Source organism: Chlamydotis macqueenii, chromosome 10 (assembly GCF_036417535.1).
Source record: "Chlamydotis macqueenii isolate bChlMac1 chromosome 10, bChlMac1.mat, whole genome shotgun sequence".
Taxonomy (NCBI): domain Eukaryota; kingdom Metazoa; phylum Chordata; class Aves; order Otidiformes; family Otididae; genus Chlamydotis; species Chlamydotis macqueenii.
This window is the reverse complement of record NC_141565.1, coordinates 22,758,766-22,784,046: the sequence shown is the minus strand read 5'-3', so window position 1 is coordinate 22,784,046 and position 25,281 is coordinate 22,758,766. Positions and strand designations below refer to the sequence as shown.

Below are 25,281 nucleotides of genomic sequence, written 5' to 3'. Positions count from 1 at the left end.
ATTTTCTGATTTAGGGTACTCAGTCTGTATTTTAATCTGAAAAAAGATTAATTTGGGTGTGGCCAGGGTTTAACCACACCTGAGGCTGGGGCGAGGTGGGAAGAGTCAGGCCCCAACGCCTGCCCGCTGCCTTCGAGGTGGTGCCAGCTCTGTCCTTCAGATGCACCAGGTCCATCAGAAGACCAAGGTGGTCTCGGGGTGACCTCGGTGAGGTGAAGGGGCTCTGGTGCTCGCAGCCGTGTCCTGACAGCGGTCACCCTCGCTGTCACCTCCCTGCGGGGACCAGGGCGGCTCTGACCCCCTGCCCTGTTGCTGAATCGCTGGCGGAGGATGAACATCCGACTGGAGGAGTCGGTGCGGGGGCCGATGTAGCCTGTGGCTCATCGTTAAAGAGGGGCATGGGACAAAAGGTGACTGGACTGGCAGGCTTAGTGAAGCATTGCTGGTTGGTCATTACGTTAGCAGGGACCCGAGGAGGTCCGGCTGCCGAGGGCGCTCTGCGGAGGGAATGGGTCTTTTCAGCGGTGAGCGGTGTGTGGTGTGTGCAAACACAACAGATCTGTGTGTCGTTGGTGTCAGCAAAACCTGACATGTCGCCATCTAAACCTTTTTGTGAGGCTGTGACAGTGACCACAACCACCCACGTCCACTTCTGCTTCCTGCTGCGAGGCCCGATCTCGCTTGGCTCGACCTCGGGAGTTCATGTAGGCCACCTTGCTGTCCCGGATACCCTGCTGGTTTCCTTCAGGGGTTTAGTCGTTATTCTGCTCATATCTAAACCCCCGCTGAAGATGAATACTGAATCTCCAGAGAAAGACTGAAATGGACCAGAAATAGGGAGAGAGAAAAGGCGGAGCGGCAGCAATGGAGACTAACAAACAAAACGTTGGCATGGAAGAGCTGACATATGAAGATGATAAAAGATGAAAATTTGAAGAAGTGAGTTTTGTTATGGAGGATGGGGCTGAGATCGGGACACAGCACAGCGGTGTTCCCCTGGCATGGTCAAGAAAATAGCAAGGAGAAAGGTGGAAAGCCCTGCACGTGAGCGCCAAGGAATATAAGCGTGAGTGGAGGTGAAAGTGATTCCCAGCAGAGATGCATTTGAAATGTGTTTAAAAGATGGATGTCGGAGAGGATTGGAAAAGGCTGGGGTGCTGCCCAGTGCGACCTGCCAGGCGCCCCGAAAGGTGCAAGGTGTCAGCCAGCGCCTGGGGCTCCCGCAAGAGGGAACCATCTAGCAGTGCCTGAAGCGCATAAAAACCCTCAGCTGCCCAAGTGGTACCAGAGGAGCCTGGCGGGCAACGGGGAATAACATGGCAGGGAAGAAAAGAAAGGATGTTGCTTAGACTGGTTTTTAGGAAAGCTTTGCTGAAAGCCTTCTTGCCCAGGCTGTTGGGAAGGAGAGCAAAGGCCCCGAATGGTGTGGGAACAGCCTGTCAAGAACTGCGGCGTGGCAGCCGAGTCCTGCCCCGACCTCCTGTGCTCCGGGGTGCTGTGGCCTCCGTTAAAAAAAATCAATGAGCCCACGCTTTGTGTGGGGAGCATGATTGGCATAAGTAGAGTTTAACTGGTGAATAATCTCTGTGCACAGGGGTGATTTATCAGCCATAATGACGCTCTATCTTCCTCCCCTCCCTGGAGAGTTATGTCTGCTTTTCTCATGGTGGGAAGGAGTCGTCTTGAAAATGCTGTGAAAAGATAGCGGGTGTGTGCCTGTGCACGGGGTCTGTGCGAGTGCCGGCTGCTGCGCACGCTCTTGCTGGCTGTTGCAGAGGGCTGCGGGTGCCGATAGCTGGGGCACGGGTACAGGGTGCTGGTAATGGTGCAGGGTGCCTGGGGCTTTGGGTCGGTGCCACTCCGTTGTTAGGAGTGGGAATACCTAATCCTTGCTGCCTCTGGCTGCTGCAGGCTGGCTGTCCTTGCAGCTTTCCGCAGTGTTCGCCGTCCGCCTGTGCGTGGGGACCTCTCTCTGTGACCTCTCCTGAGCACGCGCACCTTCCCCTGGCGTGGTCCCCGCTGTGGGTTATGGTGCCCTGGGTCCGTCCCATCCTCCTGCCGCCATCGGGGAGGAGGGAGCTGGCCCCAGGCCGGGCAGCAGGTGCTCGCTTGACGGCACCAGAAAGGACAGACCAAGGGTACCTTCTAGGAGGCAGGTTTTGTTATTTGTCTTTCGTAGATCTGCAGACAGGAATGGTTGCATTAAAAATAAATACCGATAAAGATACGGCAGCGGATTTACAACTGCACGTTACAGCTACTTGCGGAATGCAGGGTACCGTAGATCTCGAGATGCACGGTTTAAAGCGTTTTCAGATGTACAGTTTTAATTGGTCTATCTGGCCAGAAAGATAAATAAATGTCTTTTCTTCCTCATTAATGTCAAATGCATGATTTGTTACTGTAATGCAGCAAAATAACCGGTTCTAATTATGTAGGTGCAACCGTCTATGGTACAGCATTGTAAATCTTGCAGGAAATTGGGCATCCTGGTGACTAGCTGTTTAATTTCATATTGCTTCCTGAAGCTTTTCTTTAACCCTGGCAAAATTCAGGTCACTGTATGATCTGTTTGATTCTTGTTGGCAGGAAGACTGCTGTGAGTCGATAGCATCTTCTTCTGTCATACGGCTGGCAGGTGAGAAGCATCCCTGTGATCCCGAAGATGGTGGTCTTTACGTGGTGCATCTGGCTGCCGAGCGGGAAAGGGATGATGTACCGCACTTCTAGGCCTCTTGGTTGCTGTGCAAATTGATAATAGAACTGGAGTTTTGATGGATTTAGCATATAGAAACGTTAAAAAGGCTTGCAGAGCTGAGGCCAAAGAAAAGCAATGTGTTTTTTCCCACTTTCCTAGGAGAACTGCATCTTAGGTTAATTTATCACTGCTTGGTGGTTCCATGTTACTCGTTCTATCACAGCAGCTGCATCCCTTCTTTTGTCTGGCCTCATTTCCCACCTATTGATCTCTTTCCGCTTTGCTCAGAAAATTTTGGGAAAATTCCCATACCAAATTGTTTCCTGGGATTACAGCTTGCTCAGGAGGGAAGCTTGGTTGCCAGTTGGAGGAGGCATGGAGACTTGAAGCCTGAGAGCCCATTTAATGAAACGGTTCTGTGCAAAATAGGAGAAAGTTCCACCCTTTGGGTGGGCTGGTAGGAAATTGCTAAATGTTCATCGCAGAAACAGATCTAGAATTGCCATTGGCTTAATTGTCTTGCTTAACAAACTTTGGGGAAGTGCGACCTGAGGGCCAGCTGGTGTGCCTTGGCATAGCTCCGCTGGCTTCGCTGGGGTAATCTGCAGCAGATAGACCCTGATGGATCTGATCTAGCCTCTACTGTTAGACTTCAGCAAAACCGCTCAGCGTCGCTCCCTGTTCAGTTGATTTCCCTATAGATGTATTTGTTGTTGTTTTCCACTTGCCCTCTGTGTTTCCTCAGTGGGGTCTGATAGCACGGTCCTGGCAGATGGGTTTCGTGTGAGACTCCTGTGCGCAGGAACTGGGAGGGCCATGTGCAGAGAATAGCAGAGAAGTATGCATGTGATTCAGAATAAAGATTAATTGGCAGTCTCTAATGGAAACAAATTGAATCTACCAGAGATGTTTTCCTGCTAAGCTGAAGTCCCAAGTGCTTTGGCCGAGGCCGGGATGGTTGGACTGAATCAGCAGGCTCCTGCACGTGGCCACCCATCAGCGGCTCTGTACCATTGCTAGTGGGATGGACCTTCCTAAAATGCCTTGGATTCGGGCCCCTTCTGTGGTCGGAGGGCAGAAGGAGCCACCAGCTCATGGTAACTGATCAGAAATGTGTGTCCGTGTGTGCCTGGCGCCTTGCGCTGGGTCAGCCACAGCCGGAGTGCGGTCCGGGGCTCCCGCCACTGGCTCTGTGTGCCCGCTGGGGCAGGAGCGTGGGTAAGGCCCTGGGCAGCTGGCCTCACGGTGCTGGAGCGGACGGTAGAAGTGGAACGTGCCAAGGCACCGTGGCTGCTGCTTCTTGTCAAGACATCGCCAAACCCAAAGACTCTCTAGGTGTGTGACTCCACATGGATGGGGAGCTGGACGGGGGCCTGTGTGCTGGCCTTCCAGCAGAATGTGGGGTGGTATTTAAAAAAATGGCAGGTGACATCACTAAAGTGGTTTTTTCCTGGTAAGACTCAGCTCTTTGGCCCCAGCTGAGGCTGTTTAAGCAAACACAGCAGAGTGTAGGTGCCTCTGGCAGGATAAGCAGGAAAGCATTGCTTTCCTTCTGGAGATGGAGAAGCCGGCAGAGAGAGTGGCCAAGGGACAGGCTGTGAACCTTTTGCAGGGCTTGCTTCTGCCGAGTTCAGATCCCCGGCACTTGTGGAGTACTTACACGGCTGGATTGTGGGGGTGGGAGGCTGTGCTGCTCCCGCCGCGTGGTGAGGGCGGGGGAAGCTGAAGCTCTGGGTTAAAGCTCATTAGTGTGGCATGACCCCCAGAACGGGGCAGAAGTCACATTTAGTGGCCGTGCTTCTTAAACCCTCGGGTTCACGTGGGAGCATCCGTATGAAATGGAAGCCAACGGCTGTTCCTAGAGCAAAGGGCCTCCATTGGGCTTTGCTTGGCTTTGGAGGCCTGCTTGTGTCGCTGAACTCCTGGACCTCAGGAATCGCGTAGGGACCAGGAGCGAGCGTGCGTGTGGTGTGCACGTGGCCCATGCACCCTACCTCGAGCGGGTCCCTGCGTCCTCAGCAGTGCCTCTGGCTTGTGTGCCGATGGCCCAGCTCTCTAGCCGGGATGGCCCGGATCTCCAGCCTCTCCGTTACCTCTGCGCCTGTGGGTGGTCTCGCTCGTGCTCAGAAGCTCTGGACGATAAGTCCAGCCCAGAGGTCGTGGCTGGTCCTGGGGAAGGTGTCTGGAGGTGTGCAGGAGCTGGGGTCTGAGGCTTCTGCCGAGAGCCGATGGCCGTGTTTCAACAGCAGAGAAGGGTATTTTGATCATTGTAAGCCTGGCTATTTTCTTTCCCGGTAGCTGGCAGGTGCCTGGATGCAGCAGACGTTATTTATCAGTCTGCTCTTCTTCCTGAGAACAGTGAAAACCTCGTACAACGCTTGTTCGTGGCCTGGAGCTAGTCCTGGTTCCAGGTGAAGAGTTTTAAGGGCTGCGAGAGTGCAGCCCCCAGTGCACTTCAGGTGCTTAACAGATATTTATAAGCCTCTGCGGGGTGTGATATTTTAAGTCCTGTGTGCACAGTTTCAGCACCTGTCAGGAGCAGGATTTACTCTCCCCTTCTGCTGGCCAGCTGAAGGTGGGGGGAACCCCCCCCCCAAAGCTCTTAAATTTTTTCTCGCCTGAATTTGGCTTTGTTTCAGTAGCTGTTTGTCAAGCTACCACCCACGGCAGCAGCAGTAATCACCTCCTGAAATGCATTTGCTGACTTCAGAGGCATTCAGACCCGGTCAAGCGGCCGGTGATGGAGCGGCGCGGGCAGGTAACGCCCGGTGTCGGGCTCGGGGCTGGAGAGGGACGCGGTGGTGCGTGCAGGCACGTCCCTCATGCGGCTCTCCAGCAAAACTGGCGTGAAGTAATCTCCCCTTTCGTACAGCCTAGGTGGCTATTTAATCTCAAATATTGATTTAATCCGAGGAGGCTTTTGCAGAGCTGGCAGCAAACCTTCCTTTCTAAAAAAGATGAGTATTTCTTACTAATAACCACTGCGTTGTGCGTGCCCCACCTCTGTGTGTTTTATTGGTGTGTATCATAGCAGCAAGGGAGGGCGGAGAAACAAGTAAACACGTGAGCCTGCCCATGCAGTGACTGGTAATAATGGTTTGTACTGGTCACGGGTGACCTCCTTTAGGTTTCCAGTCTTCTTCCAGTGCTCCTGCTTTGCGCCTGTGGTAGCTGAATGCACTTTGAGCCGTTTGTGTCTCCGAGAGCCTGACTTGTAAGCTTTTTTTCTGAAGAACTGGCCCAAGATGACTTATTTTGGTGTCCCTTTTCTCACCTCTGGAAGACAGCTGCAGTGGTTTGAGAAGGGGCAGCTGCTGAACAGCAACACGCAGTTTTAAGAGAGGAAGTGGGGTATCAACACAGAATTACTGAGGGGGTTATGTGGTTGTGGTGCGAGTCCCTGGGCTGGGATCGGGTTGGTGCGATGGGGCTGATGTGTGCCTCGATGCCATGGTGCTGTGGGAGCGTTTAGGGACTGGGAGTGGTCAGCAGCTTGGTTTTAGAGCTCATGTGAAAAATGGCGCTGTCAACAGCACAGCCCTCGTGTGCCAGGCGGGGAACACACAGCCTCGTTATTTGTCCCAGGGCTGCCATTACTCATCAGTGAGGAGGCAGCTGTTAGGATCCCATCCATGGCAGGGCGGGAGGGGTTTTAAATCATCCCCTTTGTGTTAAATCATCCCCTTTGTGTTAAATCATCCCCTTTGTGTTAAAACCAAAGATAAGTAACAAGATGCGGTGTTACAGTTCCCGAGGGGAAGCTGGCACTTCCGTCCCAGTCTTTCCTGGAAAGCGGGTCCCCAGGCTTAGCTCTGTGGGCACAGCCGTGTCGGGGGAGCGGCAGCAGTGCCTCTGGGCTGGTATCATATTGTGTTTGCTTGGACGTGGCTGTGGAGTGCTGTGTCTCTCTGTCCTGGTGTGAGTTCCCCTGTTTAGGAACCCCCGGCCTGGGAGAGATCGGGGGACCAGGGAGCTGGAAACTGGGGGAAAGCTATGGCTGTGAGATTCTCTTGCTTGCACATCTTGCATTGGCCTTAAATCAGCGTGCCTCCCTGAGTGACCGAAGCGTGCGTTAGCTGCGCTGATGTCCTTTCTGGCTGCTGCAGCCAAGCTGACCTTCAGGGGAGGTTCTCCATGGAGCCGTTTGCTGCTGCAGGCTGTTAGTTTGGGAGCTGGAGAGTTGGGGAGAACTACGCAGCCTCTCTGTGCCCAACAGCTTCAGAAAGTAATTTGCATTAGTGTCTATCATTCTTACTTGCTTCGCAGTTAAGAATAGCTTTGAAGAGGTGGAAACAAAAAAACCAAAAAGGTTCTGCTTTCCTTTTTCACCGAGGCCTTTGGAGGAACAGTCATGTAGGTGGCAAGGGACTGCAGTCACTCTGACGCATCTTGGCTCTATAAACTATTGCTCTGTCTCGTAGCAGTGGCAGGTGTGCAGGAAAGCTCCAAAATTCTCTGTTGGAACAACTGTAGAGTTGAACTGTCTGCAGGTTCTTGTGTCTGTATCAGACAGATGAGAGAGGAGAGGAGCTTGCTCCTTGGGTGAGCATCCCTGATTTTTTTTCTCTCTGTCCTTCCTGACCTCTGAGCCTCAGTGGCGTGTCTGTAAGTCAAATAGAGAAGAGGGGGTGCAGCTTTTTGGGTGGCTGCTAATCCTGCTGCTCTTAGGAAAGCTCGGAGCCACCGCTCTCTCGGGCGAGCATTTTATCCATATGGCTCTTGCTCTGGTTATTATCTAGAGAGCAAAGCTAACGGTGGTGGTTAGGAGAGACTCAGTGTCGGTTTACTACCTTGTTTGTATGGTAAGAGTAGATATTTAATGAGAAACTTCCCCTCTGAGGACCAGCCTCACGGAACAGTATCACACACTGGAGGACCACAGTAGGACTCCCTGTCATGGAATTCATGAAACTGTGGCTTCCCCTTCACCATGGGAGAGCCCCAAGGATTGTTTTTCTTTCAGATGTTGTAGCACTGATTACCTTTGTTTGTTTGAAGAGTTATTTGTGGTTGTGAGGCTATTCTGTGGTGTGGTTAGAGCCTGAGGTGATGTTCTACTTGGAACAGCTGTTTAGAGAAGATGACCTGAAGAACAGATTTCTCAGCTCAAGATCATCAGTTAGGTAATTTTAGGTTGCTGGCCTTGTGTGTGTGCAACATTTTTCTTTCTGTCAAGCGCACTGATTATTTGTTTCATGGGAATAAAACCCCTTGCACTGGAATGAAAATGCTTCCTCCCCACCCAAGGTGGCTAGAAGTCCACCTTACTGTGTGGTGGAAGCAACATACCCGGATCCACGGAATGCTTTTCAGAAAAGCTGCTGTCTGTGTAAGCTTGCAGCCTGCCAGCAGATGAGATCTGAGGGAACTCGCAGCAGCGAGTTACTTTTTCTGTTGATGGTGACGTTTAAGGCTTCTGGCTCAGAGAGGTCCTACTGCAATCGGTAGGACTTGCTGTCTACCATCAGTGACGCAATGGCTTTAAATTAACTTTTCTTTTTTTTGAAGTCTGTATTTGAATATACCTCTTTTTTTTTTTTTTTTTTTTTTGTAATGCTTCATGGAAATTTAACTCTGTGATGATACCATAATTTAAACATTGAGATTGCAGAAGACGGCAGAGAAGAGTAAGAACTAGAGATCAAACTGCTGGTGTGGCAGTCTAAAGCTTCTGTGTTGGCAAAGGCTCTAGAGAGGATGAGAGGATTCAAGATTTTCTCTGTGTGAAAAAAGGTTAATTGGTATTTGGGAAGAGTGTAAATGATGTTTCATTCAAGATTGTTAGTGTTTGAAACTTTACAGATACAGACTTTTGTCTGATCAGGAGAGAAACAAATCCAGCTGTCGCTTTCCAGTACTGGCAGTGTAGCAGGATAGAAGCTGCAAGAGAGCCCGGAGGTTGGAGTTGCATTGCTAGGCAGCGATGATCAGGAGGCAAAGCCTCGCACCGGTGTGTCCTGTTCGGGAACGTAGCCCTGGAGTGGGAATGCAGTGTGGAACAGAGGGCTGTAGCTCAGGACAAGATGGAAACGGTGCTGTTGACCTTTTTGCAAACCGCGTTGTGCCCTTCACGGGAAGCGATGCACTAAAGCTGTATGAGAGTATTGAAGGGCTCTGTGTTTAGCTGGTGAGTTAGTGAAGGAAGAAATGCTGTCTGCAAGATTATCGTGCCAGGAGTAGAGAGTATATTTAGCTTTTTCTTAAACTCCCCATCTCCTGTTCTTGTTTGCCCTCAGAAGCTGATTAGTTACTCCAGATTTGTGCTGGTGCTGCAGCATGTGACACGTGGTCCTTGTGGAGTTGTGTCTCTGCACCTTGTACGCCGATGGAGATGTCTGCTCCACAGCGTCTCTGGAAGGATGCTGTGGACCACTTATCAGCGGTGACCTCCGCTGGAAGGAGATATGCCGTTAGTTGATGAAGATGTATCAGGTCTTCTAAGAAAATGTTATTGTAGGCAGCTGTTTTAGCCTCTCTGCTATGTGTGAGAATGTGCTAACTCCTCTGGAGGGACAGCATGCCCTAAATGACCAACAAGGGGTGGGAAAGTCCTGCTCTGGCCAGGAGACAGTTTTGTTTGAAAATATGACTCTGCCGCTGTCGAACTTGGTGCTGTGGGTTTGAAGCAAGTCCTCTTGAATGGGTGGGATATCTCCCGTTGACTTTGGTGCGTGGTGCTTCATGCCCTTGAGATCGTATGCTAAAATCCCTGGCTGTGGGAGAGATCCCGCAGTGTACGTTGCAGGGTTAGAGAAGAGTCACCTGGCTTTTCGTACCACGGTGACTGACGCCTGTCTGCATCAGCCCCTCCAAAATGGGCAGTGGGGCGAAGCCTGGCGAAGGTCTCCTCTGGAGTGTCTCTTCCTGCAGGTAAAATACCTTCTTGGCTGTCACACTGAGTGCTTCAGCAGTAACATAGCGTACAAGAGGGTGCTAATTGCCAACGGGGAAGTTATTTGTATGCTGCTGCTCAGCATGGTTAAACTCTACCAAGTGTAGGTTGGACTATCGTGATGTGTTTTTATTTTGCAGTGTTGCCTAATGGTTTTTTCTTTTTGGAGATGGGCATATTTTCAGAAGGGCTGAGTTGTTTTACAGTCAATATTATGTACAGTGAAGCATGCTGAGGTCAGCACAATCAAATATCATGCTTCAGGGTGGAATGTGATTGCTAGAGATCAGAAAACAATTTCTATCCCCATGTAGAGCATTACACAATTGGCTGGATACATTATGGTTTCCCCTGCAGCATCAAAGCGTCGCTCGGAGAGGGGCTACTGGATTAAATAACACGGGCGTTTCTGTAAATACTCATGTAATAGTTTTGAAATGTTTAAGAGTATTAATGTTTTTATTTTCCCAGCGCTTCTGAGAGGCAGGCGGGAGCATTCTGCCTGTTCAGCTGTTTCCATCTCTCCCATCGGGGAGATGCAGAGGTACGGAGGCTGGGCCAGAGGCGGTGGTGAGGAGCAGGAACAGAAGTCAGGCCCTTGAACTCTGCATCTTGCACAAGGATCAGAAACTGCCGTGCGCCGACCGTTTGCTGTGGTCGGATGTGTCTTCTGTGCTGCCGCAGCACTTGGGCAGTGTGTGTGCTGTGTGGTTCTCCTGTAACCATCTATTTGAAGCGTGGTTGTTTTGTGAGATCTAGAAAGCGCTCTGATCGGCTGATCTGTGGTGATAAGTCGTGCCGGGCTCCCTGGCCGCCTCTCGCCTGTTTGACTCAACTGCTGCTTCCTGTTTTCAAGTGAGGTGGTTGGCTCCACGGAGCAGGACAGAGCGTTCCTCTGTCAGTGGTGCAGAAACAGATGGATCTTCACCACCACGGCACAGGTAATGCGTAACTTCACAGTTTAGAGAGGTACTGCAGCCCCAGGAGAGCAATCTGAGATTACATCCATCGTGCATTAGGTGTTGTACAGAAATGGTGAGGACTTGGGACAGCTAGCCTTACTCTGCGATGGAAACAGGTTCGTTTCACACCCTCGGGGAGCTGAACTGTGTTTGTGGTAGGGCTGGGTACGTACATCGGGCAGAGAGAGATGGAGAAGGCAGAGCTCCTGTGCGGGTCACTCTGCAGCGAGCGGCTGGTAAGCGCGCTGTGAAGGTGCGAAGGTCTGAGTGCACTCGGGGCTGCACCCAGAGGAAACTGTAGGACTGAAGTCCCAGTCAGAGCTCTTTGAAGTGACTGGAACAGTCATATAGAGAAACTCTGCAAGATGAACCTTTTATTTTGCCAGATTTTCCTTTAACCATTCTTCATTTTACTTTCCACTAAATACACTATATGTTTTGTAGGGACTTTTGTCTTGCCCTGGGTTTTTTTACCACTAAAGAGCATGGGACTTCTACTGTTGTAATAAATGAAACTGGGTATCAGGATCTCTACTGTAATTGTATTTTTCGGGTAGCTCAGGTAGAACCTCAGGTGGTGTGACAAAAACCGAACAACAATAAATATCAGTGCTGAACTAGTTTTACCTTGGAGCATATCAAGTGAATTGGGAAGCACACTCTCAGCAGCGGGTTCCTCCAAAGCATTTTTTGTTTCTTTTAACATCCTTACTTGATGGCGTTCCAAGAGATTCATGTTTTTAAAAGCGTTTTTTCCTGCACAGTACTTCTGTGCTCTTGACCTACTCTTGCTAAAATCCCTGAAGAAACAATAAGCAAACATACTGTGAGTGGAAATGTCATCTTATAAACCGCTGAAAGTGAAACCATAACAAAAAGAGTACTCATGGAGTCATTGTTCTTGTGGGATGGCAGCTTGAGATGCACTGTTGGAATAAAAATAATCTGTTTTGTGCAAGAGGTCAGCTCAAAACTCAGGGTGAGTGGGAAGAAAAGGAAAAAGAAATGCACATTGTTTGCTTCTCCTTCTAATCATACGGCATGTTCTCGTACATCTCGTGGATTGTGCTGTTGATGTAGCTCCCTACTGCTGTACAAATGCTTTTCAAATGCAATGAGATGACGTCCGTGTCAGATGGGAGAGGAACGTATAGCAGATGGCGTACTTCTCCTGAGGCCTCGGGCGGAAGGAGATAATTTTGCAGGTCACAAAACCAGAGAAGAACTTCTTTGAAATTAAACTTCCATTGGGGATTTAAGTATTCAAGAACCTTTCATGGAAACTACTTCATACAGATTGATAGATACGAGTGTTTGCTTGCCATTTTCCATTTCCAGACCCAAATGAGATTCCAGGCACCTCAGAAGACATAACGCCGGGGCCCTGACAGCTCACGGCAAATGTCCTTTTTCACTCTAGAACTGATGTAGTGTGTCTAGCTAGCTGTGCATCTTACTGCGATCAGACACATCGTGTGTCTAGTGCTGTGGCACTGTGGAAACGTGGGGAGCGGTGGCTGTGCCTGGGGTATGTTTTGATGTTGGAGGGCGGGACAGGGACCCAGCTCTGCACTCCTGACTCCTGTGCCAGGCTTGAGAGTGGGCTGGCACTGTGGCTTTGAGTGGTGAGGGTGCTTCACACCGAAACTTCTTCACCTGGAGAATGAGGTTAATAATGCTGTCTCTCTTGTAGTGGGTGACACCTGAGAGATTTCATGAGGACAGCATTCTGAGGGTTTAAGGCAGTGTATTAAAGATGAGGCACACCAGCAGAACTGGTTCTTTGGTTTGAATGTGGTGAAATGGGACCCTTGAGAGCATGCTACAGCTGATAAACATTATGGAGGTAGTCCAGCTGCTCTGACAGTTTGTTTGCACAACACTGTGGTGATAAGCTCCACAAGAGAGTGGTGGTTGGTCTTGGCGAGAGTCACAGCTCTTCTCAGGAGTCCTGTGACTGCTACGTGAGAGCCAGGCATGAACCCCGGCTGCCACGTTGGTTCCCAGCGCGTGTAGTCTCTTCCACGTGCCAAGAATTCATGTGAAGGCTGGTCACATTGTCCCTGGTGAGTGTCTGCTGCCGTGTCCTTGTCCATGGTGTACCTCACAATGACAGTGAAAAAGACGTTTAAGGGCACCAAACTAACTGCTGAGCGTGCAGAAATGCGTGGTGGCAATATGCCTTTGAAAGAAAGAAAAAATCTTCAATGACCTCTTGCTTTGCTTTTTGGGGGGTCTTTAACAGACTGCATGTGTCCAGAGCTCATTGGAAAGAATTTAACTCCTCATCCCCAATAGCATCTTTGTGTGCAGGCTCTCAGGTTTCCCGGTAGCTTAACTACTCCTGGTAACCTACCATCCAGATGACTTGCCAAGATGAAGGGACAGCTCATCTTTGCAGGTTCTGAAGTGCCAAGGTGTTTGCTGTGGCTCCAGTTGCAGCTTGAAAGGGCACCAGACATCTGGGAGGTGGAAGTGGCTTGCTTTCTCCTGGAATCACCCTGGCAGTGCTGCTGGGCTTTCCCTTCTCCTAGGTGGCACCATTAGGCCTGTCTCAGGAGGAAACCGTTTGCGTGTCGTTGGTAGCACTTCCATCGCTCTCCTCCGCTTTCGTCCCTCTCGTAAAACCCGTTCAGTGTTGCACACTGTGGGAGCTCTGTGCTCTTTAATTGTTGTTTGTCATCGTGGGAATAGCTTGTTCTGAAACCAATTACAACCTGACAAAACTGATCTGCCTTATTTACAAATACATCCATCTGCTTGTGGACTGCCTGATGTCACTGCCTGAATAATCGGGCCTTTATTGCTGCTGCTGGGTTATTGAAGGGTTCCCACGCCCGCATCGTCTGGAGCTGCGCGATGGCTCGCTGCATATGTGTCTGCGTGCCTGCTCTTCGTAGGACAGAGGGAACGAATGTTTAAAGTAACCAATCCGATGTACACGGAACAGAGGTAAAACACGAGTGCTGTATCTCGTCATCGGCCAGCGCGGAGCCCCGCAGCGTGTCTGGAGCGTGCGATACGAGGGAGGGTGCTAAGGCGGTGGCTGCAGAGCCGCTCTTTGGGGTGCCGATGCCTGGTGTGTCCAGCGGGTGGGTGAGCCCTCAGCCGTGCTCGGGTGGGGACAAAGTGCAGTTGTAGCTGTTGGTGTTGAGGAGCACGCACGCGCGTGTGCAGGGGCTGGGAAGGTGAGGAACCCGGATGGTTTGGAAGGGGCCGGTGGTAGATACCGCCTGGTGTGTGTTCTGTGCCTCTTGCCTGCTGCAACAGTGGCTGGAACCAGAACTGCTGGCCGCATTGGTTGGTTCCTTATCTTCCAGAAACTCATTTGATAGCTGAGGTAGGACTGGCTGGATTCCTCCTTGGAAGCTGCAGTCTCCTGATAGGTTTCATGTAGAAAATAGGCAAGAGAAGTAGGCAGACGTTTGGAGTGCGAGACTGCTATTTCTGTGTGTGTTCTGGGAGATTGATTTTGAAAAGGCTCAGGAAAAGAGAAAAATGGATGGCTGGTGTCAGGACATTGGAACTTAAAACCAGCAGAACCGGTAGCCAAAACTGTTTCAGACTATTTTCATTTTTTCTATGAATGTTCAGTTGCAGCTTAAAAAAGATCTGAGATGTTATGAATCAGTACTGATTTCACCCTCAGGCCAGCGGTTCAAAGCTGAATATAGTGAATTTTAGAAGCATTCACTAAAAGCCTCTGTTCCTTGTTTACTATGTGTGTTATCCACAAAGGGTAGAAAACAGAGACATACGTGTGTAAAAAGGTTATGAGGGAAACAGGGAAGAGTTGCCCCTAACTTGAGTAATTAAAATTAGGATGGCTGGGTTTTGACATATAACTGGAAGTGAGTGAATTAGTCATTGTGAATAGTATATGTGATAAATTCAGGCATATTTTTGTTTGTGATTTATCTAGGAATGAACTTTAACTTTTATATTTATAAATAATCACTCAGTTTTTGCTGGCTGGCTGAATAACTGAAAATTCATAAATCAGTATGAACTGGAAGTACAGAATACTGCAATCTGCATATGAAACCTGTGTTTACACAAATCCAAGTTTTTTTCTGTTCCTTGTTACCATAGCTACAGAACATTTTCTATAATGGTGAAGTACTCCTGCAATGTGAGTGTGAGATAGGGCACTTCCATTTCTCTCCAGGGGCCGAGATGGGGGACCAGACTGTTGAGGTGCCTGGTCCCTGCTGGTCCCATGATGTGGGCTGTGAACGTGCGGCGTGTGCAGTCAAAGGGGTGCTGGGTGGCACTGCAGTGAGTTGAACCCAGATCCTTCTGATCAAGGCTTGGTGCCTGGGTCTGTCAGTGTAAGAAAACAATCTCCAGCTGTTGGACTGTCCTGGTTCTGGCTAGGATTGGGTTAATATTTACCTGAGCTGGGTGGAGAACTGAAGCTGGCAGCCCCTATGGCTGGGATAGTTAACTAATTAGCTAACAGCTGGGGTTAATTTACCCAAATTAGCCAAAGGACTATTCCATCCCCTCTGACATCGTGCTCAGTATGTAAGTGAGGAGGGTGCTGAAGGGAGCCTCCTGCTACTTGGAAGAAACTAGGTGTGGAGATTTGTTGTAAGCCATTATACTGTATTGGTATTCCATCACTGTTTTGTTTTCTTCTGTTATTACTGTTAAATTTACTTTTTTGTTCAATCTCAACCCACGTGTTTGTTTTTTTTTTTTCCCTGGTTTTCTTTTGTTTACTGAATCTCCCCCTGTTCTCTCGGAGGGTGGGGGGAGCGAGAGAGAGACTGTGTAGTCTGGTCCCGATCGGGGCTGAACTAAGACATGGACCATTTAAAGTTCTGTTTGAGAAAATATGTTCTGGCCATCATTTGTGGCTCTGTAACGTGGTCCAGGCTGGGCAGTCACATACGTGGTGTGGACAACTTGGCAGTCACAGCCCCACCACGTGCCGCTGACTCTTCTGGCACGGTGGTCCCGGCCCACTCCACGCTCCCTGCCTTGCTTTTAGGTAGTGCAGAGTTGCTCTGCGGCTCCTGAGTGGCTTTATATCCAAAATGGTGGAGAACTGCCCCAGGCCGTGAGCATCGGGATATAGCCAGCAGTAGTCCATGGTTCACAGTGACTGGGTCGGCAGTTTTGGTGACAAATGTTCCCCAACAGGTCAGAGCTGCTCGTGCTCGTGGCAGCTGCTGGAGCCGGATGGGACCGGCCGCTGCGCCTGTTCTTGTGCTGCGTTGCCCCACGCTAGCAGTAACGGTGGTCTATGGACCCTCTGCCTTAGCTCAGGTCTGTAGTATCATATGAGTGTGACCTGGCCTCTTTAAAATTGGTAACTCCTATCGTACCGAAGCTAGCGTTTGTGTTACAACCTGTGGTTTCTCCATCATTCTCAAGCAGTACCTGTTTCCTGTTGCTGGCTGGGTTATTAACAGATTATTCATAAGAAATTTTCTGAAATTCATTAAAGACAAATAGCAGCCCTTTGATTTCCTCCCACCTCCCCCTTTTTTTTTTCCTCCTATTTAACAGGCTGTAGTTCATTGCTGAAAAATGCAGATATGGTGCTCCAGGGGGGAAAACATTTTTTTGACAACATGATTAATGTAAATACACATAGCTTACAGTTCTGAGTGACAGTTTGCTGGTAATCTGTTGGCAGGGGTATGTTCTGCAGTCCCCCAGCCTCTTTTTTGGTCCTTTATAAATATCAATCCCATAAGGACGTACTACTGAGTACAGAGGACAGCTAAAAACAGGAGGACGAGGAAATGCAAAGAGAAAGCAGTATAGCACTACGAAAAGAGAAGTCTCAACTATCATCTCTTGTAACATGAGCTTTCAGTATGCATCAGGGCTAAGCTCTTCTGGCCTCAGCGGCTGTGAAATAATGCTGTATTTTCTGTTCCTTCTCTCTTACGAGAATCAGTACTGAAAGTGGCTGTGTCCTGTGGGCAGGATGGATCGCGCTGTAGCGTGGTTATGAAGATTTCGGCTGACATCCTGTTTCTCAGTAGCTGATCAGCATGCCTTGGCTTCGGCCGAATCCCTGCAGCCTGCGAACGCGTGTCTCTGCTCTGCATCGCCTCTTAAAGCGGGCCAGAAACGTGGAGATGCTCGCAAGGAGACAGAGGCTGTAGAGCGTTGTTAGCATGGGCGATTGATTTTGTTCGCTAGTTTTAAATGCAAATAGGAAATCTTACTTCCATTGTGATGATCTTTTCCTTAAGCTGTGGTTACAGCTGTGTATAACTCAGCTGTTCTTTATCTAGCAGTTAATGGAATATCCTAGCTGGAGGCAACTTACTGGACATAATTTATGTGTAAAGGGGTCTTGTGACATTTTTTGGTGGGAGAGAGGGAGAGAAAATAATCCATTAACACTTACAGTAAAATTGTTAAGATAAAACACATGTATTTTTAAGAAGTTCATTTGCTTATAATTATTAATGAAAACTATGTCTGAATTTACTTCAGTATTTGCACATTGCTTAGTTTCGACATTAAAACAGGACTGAACAACTTCCCTACCTTATTTTATTCAGTTTCAGTGTTGGTTTTGAGTTAAAGGCTCCTAAGTTAAAGGAGGATTTTTCACTGTATTCAAGAGTTTGGAATTAATCCCTAATAAGTTATAGTCACATAACATATAGACTGACATTATTTCAGGGAAATGTTAATGTGAAACCTTCTATCTTTTCATTGAAGTGATAGTATTTTTATTTGTAGTTTACTTCTAAAAAAAAAACCTTTCACTAAAAGTATAAATATCAATTTTGATCTTAAAATGACTTTACCAGTGTTGTTAGAAAAATAAGATTGTTGGTAGGGGTCTCAGATGTTTTCTTTCATGTGCTCTATCTCCCCTGGTTGATCTCTCCCTAGCCTGCTGCCTTCCTCAGCTTCAGCATGTTTTGCTTAATTAGTTCCCTAAAGGCCATTATGTGTGATTTTTCCTAAAAAGGGAACGAGCACAAGGCCATCAAAATGATAAAGGCCTTGAGAGCTCCGGCTGCTGCTTTGTGTGCTCAGATGAATGAGAGCCTCCCCATCTGAGAGGCAGCCCGTACCACTCTTGGGAGGAGTTTCATGTTTATTTCACTAAAATATCATTAGCTGTACCCTTTTTTTTTTTTTTGTACTAATAACGGTTATTTTTGTGTGTTTGTAAGGGGATTTGCAGACTGCGAGCACCCCAGGTTAGCTGAGTGTTCCCTGCCAGCAGGCCCGCCAACATGGCGGCCAGTGCGTGCCTCAGCGGGGCAGAACGGGGCGGGCCTGGTGTCCTCGGCGGGGCTGGCTGCCCCCGTGCTGGGAGGGTGGATGGTGCCCTCAGTGTCCCCCGGCTCTGTGGAACGGGCTGCTTAGCCAAAAAGATTTTTCAACCCCCCCTGCCTTCAAACTGATATTTTAACACATGTTTAATCAGCCAATGGATATTTCCCTGACAAAACCTCTCTCCTGTATCCTTAGATCTTCCTGGCAGCGTGGAGCTTCCTACCAGTGCTAAGGCAGCACTTAATGTTTCTTCTTCTTCTGGTGTGCCATTTAATCCAGTTAGTAAGTAGTGCTGTGTGAAGCTATTCAGTTTAATAAAGTTTAGTGGAAATTATGAATGTTAAATGCGTACTCGGGGCGGTGTGCGGGCCTGGCCGTGCAGCGCGGTGACAGCCTGCGGCGTCGCCGTTGGTGGCTGGTGCAGGCAGTTCCTGCTCCTGGCCCTGCAGGGACACCCGGCTCCGCATGGCCACGCGGGAGCGGGACGGTGAGAGTTAACGACAAATATCTGCGTGGGGCAACCTCCTGTTTTCTTCCTCTTCTTGGCAATATCTTCTTTTTCTTGGTAGCACTTTCTCTTCCTCTCTTGGTAATCTCCTCTTCCTCTTTTTGGTAGTATCATGTATATTTAATAATACGTGCCCCTCTAGGATTTTCCTGAGAGAGAACCAGCCTTTCTTTGGCCGCGGTAAGATCGTGCTTTAGACAAAATGCAGGAGCTATGCTTGTATTGTCCCTTGCCATACAGAGTAAGTAACTCCTTACTCTTCAGCAGGGATGCAGCTGTCCTCTCTGTTCCTTTGGCAGTGTTCGGTAGGTGCCCTTTTGCCCGAGCAAGTGTCATGAACCAGAACTGTCTGTGCTGGTAAAACTTAGCTTTTTGTCCTATTTTGCATTTATTAGCATGCACTAATTAGTCATAGGGATAATTACCCTTTACCAATTCACTTTCATTTAGATCACTTTTGAAAAGCAATCAAGAGGAGCAGGGAATGATAATACATCAAAGTGAATAAGGATGTGGCACAAAAGAGATATGGTGCATTTTTATATAAGAGGCCATGTCAAGGTACTGTCAGCTTTTTCCTTCAAACTGCAATTATTTGAACTCAATTTGATGGTTAGTGCTAAAGGTCATCTGTTAAATGTGCTCCCCACCTGAAAAGTCCATTCATGCTCTTCATCTCACTTCTGTATCTCTTCAACAAGGGAAAACCTCATCTTCTCGGGCGGCAGCATGAAAATGGACAAAAAGATGTGCTAGATCATCCTACCATTAAAAAGTTGCTTGTTTGTCCCTGAAGAGGCAGGTTTAAATTCTCCAGTGCTTTTATTATCAGGGAGCATCTGAAGTTTAGGGATGCAACAAATTCTCGCCTGCCCTTGGCCACAGAGATGGGCACTGAAGCCTCCTCTTCACACAAAACCATGTGTTTGCCCTTCTGTAAGGGCACAAACGAGTAGGGTTTGGCAGTGCAGTCAGATCCTGGCGTTTGTTTCGAGGATCACACGTCTGCGGTGCTGTTAAATGTTGCTGTCTCTAGATCTAGATCACCACTGGTCTTTCCTGACTTTGAACTGGGCAATGAAGAGGAAAAACCTAGTGTCACATGAAACGTGTGGCCTAAAGATAAATGCTACGTTTTTTAAATCTGGGTTACAGTGGGTGGATGCTGCTCTGAAAGGCAAATGTGATGTGATGGAATAAGAGTGCCTTGGTAGGCAAAGATACCAAGTGAGTAATCCTTAGAGAAGGGCACGAAACGGCGAGATTATGTGTGGGTCAGAGGACAGAATGAGCAGTGGAGTGTGGATGGAGGCTTCAGTGGCCATATGCATATGGGAGGAGAAGAATAATGGCCTTATATTGTTTTAGTGCTCGCTGTGCTTCAGCAGTTAAAACCTTGTTTTCTCAATTCAGTGAGATAAATCTCTTCTGTTTTTCCAATTAGCTTGAAACCGCTCCTGTGCGTGATGGCTGCCAGTGTTTGATCAGCTGGCCCCGCTCTGCGGGAGCAGCCTGATGGCTTTGTGTGGTACCGGTCAATATTGACTGTTCGGAGCCAGCACAAATCATCTTTTATTGCGAGTGTCTGCAAAGAGGAACGGTTCTTGCACAAAAACCAAACAGTAGTGAGTTGTATCATATATAGCTCCTGGATTGTTTTGCTGACATTGACAGAATGTTAGTGACTGAGAAGACATCTCCATTCAGGAGCATTTGCCAGGGTATCGGTGACACACGTCACGTGCCGGGGAGCGTGGGTGTCACTTTGATTAGTCTCAGATAACGTGGTGTGTCGGTAGATAGGGAGCTGGGATGCTGCTCAGGCTGATTTCGTGTGTTCTGCTGCAAATCATTAATACGCTGTAGCGCATTCCACATTCGTTATTGATGGCTAACTAACTGAGTCCCCTAAGTTTGTTTGTTTGCTTCTTCAACTTTATGCTGTCAGATTCAAAGAAGGACATGCTCTGAATCTGTGTGCTGTGTCACAGAGTGATTTGGGTTGGAAGGGACCTTGAAGATCACCCCATTCCACCCCCCTGCCCTGGGCAGGGCCCCCTTCCACCAGCCCAGGTCGCTCTCAGCCCCGTCCAGCCTGGCCTTGGGCACTGCCAGGGATGGGGCACCCACAGCTCCCCCGGGCAACCTGCGCCAGGGCCTCGCTGCCCTCACAGTGAACAATTTCTTCTTTATATCTGATCTAAAGCTGCCCTCCTCTTCTCCTTGGTCTCAAAAAGGATGGACCACAGCATGGAATCTTTTAATTGTTCCTGACAAACAGGAGGGTAGGTGGGAGAGATGTCACTGTGCTGGGTTCCAGCGAGCGTTGCTGGCGCAACAGGGCTCATGCCAGGGCAGCAGTGCTTGCGGCTGGAGCGCTGGGTGTTGGGAAATGAGGAGAGTGCAGGAGGGAACGGTAAATGGGGATGGGGACGAAAGAGCGGGGAAGGCTGAACCCCATCCTCAGTGGGAAGGGGAGGAAGGGATGGGTGAAAGGCTCAGTGTTGCTGTGTGCGGAGAGCACGGAGGAGGCTGCCCGTGTGAATAAAGGTGGCAGGATCGAGACCGACAGTTTCTGTGTCATTGCCGCAAGGCTCCTGTGGAGAGCTGTGGTTTGGTGCTCGCCCATGGCCCCCGGCATGTCACCTGCGCGGCATGTCACCTACGTGGCGTGCTGGAGCTGGGGTGGCAGCGGCAGGAAACGTCCACGTGGAAAGCAAGCAGAAGCCGTAAAAAACAGGGATACTTAAGTAGAGGAGAGAGTCTTCCCAGTAAAACATAGAGCAAAGTATACGGAACATGAGATAAATGGGAATATTTTTAGCTAATCCTTAAGGCTTGGAATTCGTGTTTGCAAGGAGGAGCAGGGGAGAAAGGGAGGGAGCAGTCCGGTCCCCTGGAAAACCGAATCAGGGGAAGCTGGAGGCCGGGGATGAGGCAGGGCTGGGATGGTTCTGCAGCTGTCCTGGAGCCCGGAGCCCTGCCCTGCGGCCAGCTGGGGTGCCTGCTGTAGCGGGCTGGGGAGGCACGGAATGCGTACGGATGCTGCGATGTCTTGGGGTGTTTGTTTTTTGGAGGCATTGCATGGTCTTGAAAACAGCAATGCAGAGGGTCCCAGCAGCAGTAGGCTTCCTGACAGTTGCCAGGACTGGGCAGTAGTTGTGCTGGGGAGGTCGGTGGTGTGGGGGGCACAGAGGGAGACAGCGTTTCTCCCGTGAGTACTGAATGGCTTCATTTCTAAGGACTGGGCTGGAGGAGACACTTGCTTTCCTGTTGCCCCTGCTTTGCTGTCAGGCTTTTCTTTCTGGTGAAGGCATCTGCATTGTTTACTCTGTTGCTGTTGTTTTTCACGAGCTTAACTAGTTGCGAGTTGGAAGTGAAGATGCCTTGTACTCGTGTAGAGGCAGGCGGAGAGGAACCTCCCCGGGCAGAGCGTGGCTGGCCCTGCGGGTCACGCATGACCGTCCTGCCCTGCCGTGCCCGGCCCCTTCGCTGTCTGGATGTACACAGCTTTTCCGTGCCTGTGCGAGCGAGCGCGTCTCTGCCTGCCTGCCCGGTTACGCGCGTGTTGTGTGTATTTACCGTGACTGTGCAGTAATGAGGATGTTTAAGTGCGGGACTTGATTTACATTTGCCCTGTACTCAAGAAGGCTTACTGTATGGCTATGACCGTGCATGCTTGTTGTGTGGCAGATAATTTGGAAATAAAGGGCTTACAGGCTTCACACCTGATTTTCCCCTACCTTGACAGGGCAGTGCGTCTCCAGTCCATGGGTGCGTTACAGAGTTTAATGAGTGTGAAACATTTTGATCCTCCCACAGAGCTGTCGGCGGAGGAGTTGGTGCTGTTGTGTTTGACAGCGGAGTTGAAGCAGCCGCGGCTGGCAGAGGTTTTGGAGCGGTGTGCCTTAGTGCTGGGTGCTGGAGGGGCACTGAAGTCGCAGTCAGAGCTGACAATTCAGAAAGATGAAAGGAGAAACAGTGTTTTGATATGCTTTGCTGTTGAAGATTGTCTGGCGATAAAATCGTTACATGTGTTACATAAAATGTTTATTTGCAAGGAGATTTGTTTGTGCAATTGCTTCCTTTGCTCCTTGCAGTGGACATCTGCAGCCGTATTGTTCAGATGGGTCGTGGAGGGGGCCGACAGGTGAGTTCACCCCACTGCTGCGGGGTTGTGCACCAGCACGCTGCCCTCTGCTTTCCCCGCTCTGGCTTGAGTGATGCAGGGATGTGGTTTCTTGCACTTCCCTTTTAGTCTTCATTTCAGTATTTCTTATTTTAGATATTTTAGATATTTTAGATATTTGCTTTATTTGGAATGGTCCCCGCGTGCCCCCTGCTCGCCTCCTCGCCCCGTCCCGCGCTGGAGCACCAGAGTGCTGCTGCTGCCGGGTGGGTGCTGGGCGCCCGGCTCCTGGCCCAGCCATCCCAGGGAACCGGCTCTGCCGTCGCGGCTTCTGCCAGCCGGGCTGGAGGGGAACCGCAGGCAGCGGCATGGGTGCTCTCAGGCCCTCCGGGCACAAACAGGGCGTTCTGCTGAGTACCAAAATCTGTGAATTTTGTCCTGGAGTTCCTCCCTCTGTCCCGTGTTGCGGTGCTGGTGCGCGGGGCGGCAGTGGCATTGTGAGGGGTGCCAGTGGCTGATTTCATGCCTGCCTTCCCTGTGTGTTTTGCTAAAGTTTGAATTTCAGGTGGGCGGGCAATTCATTAGTCTTTCTGCACATCTATGCAGATTGCACTCTATGCTTATTTTAGAAGGACAAAAATCAGGAGCAATTAGCAATCTGCCTCAGGAGGAATCTGTTAAAACAGCAGACATGAGCGCTGTCGCATGCAAAGGACGGGGCTCTTCGCTAACTCCCAGCCAGCACATCCCCTCGGTAGCCTGTGGGGCTGAGTGGGCGTCCATCGGTATGACTTCTGCGTGCAAGCATCTCTGCTGACAGCTGGCAGTTGAAATAAAGCAATTACACATAATTAATATGGGACTTCCTGGGCTTCCTTTTTTTTTCTGATGTATTCTGGTTATAAGGTGCAGTCTCAGTCTCAGATAAAAGAAGGGAAATGTGACAGCAGTGCTGTCAGGAGAGGCAGAGGTGTCCACAGCGTGAGGTTCAGACAAGGCTCCAAGCCCCCGTGAGGGGGGCAGGCGGCTTGAGGACGTCCCGATGTCCCGCGGCGCCTCCTGACCTGCGCTGCCACTGGAGAGCTCGGGTGGGAATGCCGGTGCATGGGGTGGGACAGGCAGTGGCATGTTCCAGGTGACACCGTGTAGGAGTTTTGAGCAAAGATTAGATCTGTTTCTAGGTAGGTAGCAGTTCAAACAAACAAATAAAAATCTTTATTTGCTTCACTCTGCTAGGATGAGGTGTTACTTTTTTTTAAGCGAGTATCATTATCTGATTGGTACCTCACTCAACCTGAAGCCCCGTATTTTTGCCTTGGATGAAGGGATGTGAATTCAATGAATTCTACGCATCTGAATGTTGGCAGAAAAGAAGGAAGGTATTTTCTTTTTTAGACAGTGCCTTAGCAGAAGGAATGCTCGCAGCCAGATATTGTCTTCCTTGCGCCTGTGATAAAGGGCAAGCGTGGCGGGGCAGTCCTCCAGAGAGAGCACTGCAGAAATGCTGGCTGGGCGCATACCGAGGGAACAGAGTGAAATACTGCAGGGATTATTTTCTAGAAGTGACGGACACCTGCAGAGACAGCTGATCTTGGCCAGGGCGGTAGCTGCTGGGGAGCACTTTCTATTCAGAGGCGGCTTCAGGAAAAAGCCGCAGGCATTGATGCTTCCTTGTATGAGCTGCCCAGGTACCTTTGTAGCACTAATGCCCTTTCTTATTTTTGGGGTGGGAATTTAACACTTCTCTTTCCTTGGAGAGCTGTTTGATGGAGTTGTCATCTTTAATAATTATCTTGAAAGCCGTTGTGACTCCGGGGCAGGGCCGCGCTCCATGGTGGAGTGGGACGTTTGCACAGCAGTGTGCGGTGCTGCACAGGGATGAGCAGGTTCTCGGTATGGCACGCTGCCTGTGCGTCGTCCAGCCCTCCTTTGTGTGCTGTCGTACACAGTGTTTCTCAGCTGGGCTTATTACCGCGGGAGAAGAGCACGGGAAACGTGTCTGCGTCCTGCGGTAGCGTGGGGATGCTGCACGGTGATGCAGTGCTGGGAAAAGGAAATGTCGGGTGAAGAGTAAGTGTAGAAGAAGCGATGGGATTACGGTGCACACCTGCGCCATCTCCCTGCGAGGACAATTAAGCAGTGTGCTCCAGCGTGCTCGTGTGTGAGCCTAACGAGGTTGATCATGGCCTCGCCCACGTACAGAGGTGAAACGCCCCAGGACGTGCTGGCCAGCTGGAGGTGACATGAATCAAGTGAGGAGGCTTCTGTTCTGGTGAGTGTCCATTGTCAGCTGGCCCTTCTCTTCTTGCTCTTGGGGATGTGTTGTCGGGGAGGAGGAAAGCTCTCGTACAGTGCCAGGCTATTTCTCTGTTTTCATTTGTGCTGTTTATCCACAACCATCTGGTTGTGTGCCCACTAATAAATAAAGCCTGGGATGCTGGGGAAGATGGTGAGAGGAGACAATATGCTTTATGCTGATTTTCCTTTTAGAAGGGAGTGATGTGATCACTTCGTACCAGGGGATGTGATGACTCTCACAGAAATGAAGCAACCGAGGGTGATTATCTCTGCTTTGTGGGTGGCAGCTGCACCACCCAGTGATCCCAACACGATGCGTATTATTAGCCTCAAGTTGAGCTGTCTGCAGCCCAAAGCATGCTCCAGGTCTGTAGTAGGTGATGAATTGTGAAGTATTTGGCTGGATCCTGTCTGGTATGGAAAGCCGTTTGGAGCCTGTCTCCCCACAGCTGTTGGTTTCTCTGTCACACATTCTTTACCTTCTGAATATCCATGCGGTCCTTTTGCAGTGCAGCAGTAAGATACAGCAGG

The 25,281-nt window shown here is 49.7% G+C and overlaps 1 protein-coding gene across 3 annotated transcripts in view; it reads left to right on the top strand.

The window, feature by feature from the left end:
- SRGAP3 (SLIT-ROBO Rho GTPase activating protein 3) overlaps positions 1 to 25,281 on the top strand; it is a 101,763-nt gene that overhangs the window by 2,138 nt on the left and 74,344 nt on the right. The window lies entirely within an intron of this gene.